Genomic DNA, 3,752 nt, shown 5'->3' on the forward strand with positions numbered 1-3,752 from the left:
GCCTTTCTTTTTCTCCATTTTCTGTAGTTGTCCGCTTCAGGCATCTCTGTGTTACTGTTGCTGCAAACTCAGGAAGCTGGTTACTGGCATTACGAAACATGCTAACGGCCATCTACAGGCTAGTAAAGCCAGTCGATGTCCAGTGAGCATCCTGTGAATTTCTTATTTTGTGTCTTAGCACTTTTAAAATGTTTCACAATGTGTCCTTTCACTCAACACATTTGTGTTAGTGTGCAATTTGTGTGAAAGGCTTTGGTTCAGAAACTCGGAAGTTTTGGTGCTCCCGATGCATGACCCTTAATTCCTGAAGTGGTCGAAACAGAAAGTATTTTATTACATTCAAATGACGAAAACTATACATGATGTACAACATATACAGATTTGTGATCCTGGCACAATTAGCATTCGCCTGCTCTATCAGTCAATTAAGCGCTGCTCTTACAATGGTTGCGATGCTTCATATTTTCGCGTGAGCATGGCCACTTCTTCTTGAAGTTGTTTGCTCTCTTCTTGAAGCCGTTGGCATGATGTGCATGGCATCATGTCCTCTACTGTTTGCACTGCCTTGCTGGTAGCACTGCAACAGATTGAAGAAATGAAAATGCTTCTAATTTACATCCTAAGCTCACAAAGCAGACCATGACATGCTGCAAAGTTGGGGAATTAATGCTGTTCATTAACAGTGAAGACATGCTATATATATATTATATGTAGTGAATAACATATCATTATGTTTTTTTTCTTCTCATAGCCCTAATGCTTGATACTTTTAAGTCGACTCATTGTTATAACCAATATATCATGTGTTATCGTAAGTACTACTTATAATCCTACTATTTTCCTAGTTAGTTAACGTAATGCTTGCATCTCAATTCAGTCGCCATGTACTCAAACACTCTTTCTTAGTACATGATGATCAAAACAGTGTCCACACTCTCTACCATATGAACCTCAACTTCCTGTTTACATAACATAAAGACATGATAATCTATGGTGCATGTTTTCTTTCACTAACTTCCCCATTTCGATGACTGCTTTGCCAATTCAGAGAAACTAAAAAAAGTAGGAATGTAAAAAAATATACCTTGCAATGGCAAGAAGCAGCGATGCTGCTGCAGCTGGTTAGAATTTAGATGCGATGACTGCATCAAGTGCTAACTCACAGCGCAGACATTATTACACCAATCAAAGCTGAAACATCAACAAGCAAACGTGCGAGACATAAACTCTTGTCAGGGCAGTTTAACCAAGCCAACAACCGTTCAACACTCCTTAAGAAGTCAGACTTCGAATTTGACTAACTGATCCCCTGTGAAATACGAGATTAAAATCTGTTACTACTACAACAAATGAAACACACTTGCGATTTTTTTATACAGCTGCACACTTCTAATCTGAACACAAAGCTTTCAACAATGCAAAAACTATGAAAAAGGTAAACTACTTTGTGGCCTACTTGAGAAGCCTAGGCATTCTGATTGACTGACAGATTTATTGATTGATTAGGTTTTATGTCCCAAAAGAACAAAGGGGCCATGAGAAGCACTGCAGTGGAGGGCTACAGATTAATTTCAACTGCACAGAGTTCTTAGAATAATGCATACGAAAGACTTGGCACATAACAATTGTTTACTTTGCCCCCATAAGAGTGCAGCCATCACTGCCAAGATTCGAACCCACAACCTCTTGCAGTGGTGCAACAGCCAAAATAGGATTTGGAGCAATTTTTGGAGCCAAATCCAAATAACCTGCTCCAAATTCAAATTTGGAGCAGCTTATGGGGAAAAAAAGACACCGCTTTGGAGCACTAAATCCCAAATTTGGAGCAGTTTAACAAAGAATGCTTACTCATAAAACGCCAAAAAATTTACCCCGCATAATAAACACACACCCCAACTTTGCATTGGATTTCTGGGGAAAAAGAAATGTGCGTTTATTACGCAAGTATATGCAGTAATTCACTAGCAGCGTAGGTCAGGGCAGGGGCACGATCGGAGATCGTTGTTCAGAGCGCGCGTTCAGTTTCGCCGTGCACGGCGAAATTGAACACGCGCTCCGAACAACGACCTCGATCGCGCCCCAGCAGTGCACTGCACGCAACTTTTTCCGCCAAACAAGTGGAAAGTACACATGCATTTCTTCGCGAGTGGTTCCCTTTTGTTTGTTTTTTCGGACGAAATGTCGCGACATTCCGGCGGTAGTCGAAACATGCAGCGACTGTTTGACAATCTTTCGGCGTTTCGGCTGTGTACAGCGAAAATTGCCACCGTTTAATTACCACGGTGCGTGTTGCCGCGTGGAACCAAACCCTCGCTAGTTTTGTTCATTGCGTCGCCTACAAAGCCCACGTAGTCAGTGCTGGGTCGCTTGTTGTACCGTACAAGCGAGTTTCCCGATGGAGTATTCATACCCGCTCCGCTCGTGACTGCGTGAACAGATACGGCGAGGACCTTGTTGAGTCAATGTGGCAATGGCGACCTGCTTTCGTTACTGCAAGCAACGCACACTCCACATCTCCGTGAGATTTTACTGCATAAACAACACGCCGCACTAAAACCAGCAGCGAAAATATTCTTCGGCGCCCACCACCAAACATGCCAACATCTCATCTGGGGTACTCCAGTTTGGATCTCGTCTGCGCTACTGGTACTGTAATGGTAGAGTCATAGAATAAAGAACCGTAGAGTGTACTAGATTGGGAGAGTGGGTCCAACGAAGACTCTGCGCTGAGGCATTTTTTATTGAAAATCCAGGTGGTGCCACCGTCACTTTCTCCCGAATGAGCGGCCCCGCTCGCCGGCCGGACGCTTGTCGCGTCGGAGACCCTACCGCAGCTGCATGGAGCTTTGACAGGCCAATACTCGGTGGCGTTAACACTGAGATTATTCCCCACCGATCTATTGTAAATAAAATGCAAAAAGAGCAGCGGAAAGAACGCAAATGATGCAACAACGACGTGCATTGAGCAGACGACAGCTACTCGGCCTGCGAGCTCGCCTCAGCCAATGAGCGCTGCCGAAACAGCCGGAGCCAACGTTTATTGGCCGGAGATTCTGAATAAGGCGACGGCCGCGCCGCCACATTTTCCGCGTTTTTTGCTTCACCCTCGGCGCTTGCTAAGGCGTCCGCTGCACCCACTCCCCCATTCTAGTACAATCTAGTAATGGCATGTCAAGCTGCAAGTTGCCAACGCGGCCTTTATTTCCTGCTAAAACTAGCGTAACCGAGAAATTTCGCGACCGGTCGGGCGCTTTGGCGCAGCTCAGCACAAAAATACGAAATTGTATCAAAATGCCACAATTGGCGCAGCTGTTGAACCCGTGCTCTTGTTACACAACAGAATGCCACGGCCGCTGCAGTGTGTTATAGCCTGCATTCGACACCTGAGCATGGAGTCTAATAAGTGGATATCTTAAAGGAATACTGCCACGACATTTCTTAGTAGCCATTTTCCTTTTTCAGTTAAATGAAAATCCAAACCCTCAAAACTGCAGAAAAGAGACCAGGCGAGCACTAGAGCGCTCTAAATAATTAACTAAAATACTAGTTTACATGAACCAGTCTTGGTTTCGGTGGCCACGAGACAGATGCATCACAATGCAATAATACTTAAAGAGGCTCACTCTGTTCCAGGGATCGCTGCTGCTGCCACAAGCCAGCAAAGCTAGAACAAACGTGCACAGCGTCAGTGTACCTAATTTTTACATGATGCCAGCAAATTTTGCTTTGTGTCCCGACATCACAGTACTGCT

At 44.5% G+C, this 3,752-nt stretch overlaps 1 long non-coding RNA gene across 1 annotated transcript; it reads right to left on the bottom strand.

Annotated features, from left to right (window-relative positions):
- Positions 1-310: 310 nt before the first annotated feature.
- Positions 311-3,666, bottom strand: LOC125940556 (uncharacterized). The gene is made up of 2 exons (XR_007463750.1): positions 3,624-3,666; positions 311-577 (listed from the first exon to the last, which is right to left on the bottom strand). It is a non-coding gene; the product is annotated as an uncharacterized LOC125940556 (long non-coding RNA).
- Positions 3,667-3,752: the final 86 nt, after the last annotated feature.

Source organism: Dermacentor silvarum, chromosome 10 (genome assembly GCF_013339745.2).
Source record: "Dermacentor silvarum isolate Dsil-2018 chromosome 10, BIME_Dsil_1.4, whole genome shotgun sequence".
NCBI classification, from domain to species: Eukaryota; Metazoa; Arthropoda; class Arachnida; order Ixodida; family Ixodidae; genus Dermacentor; species Dermacentor silvarum.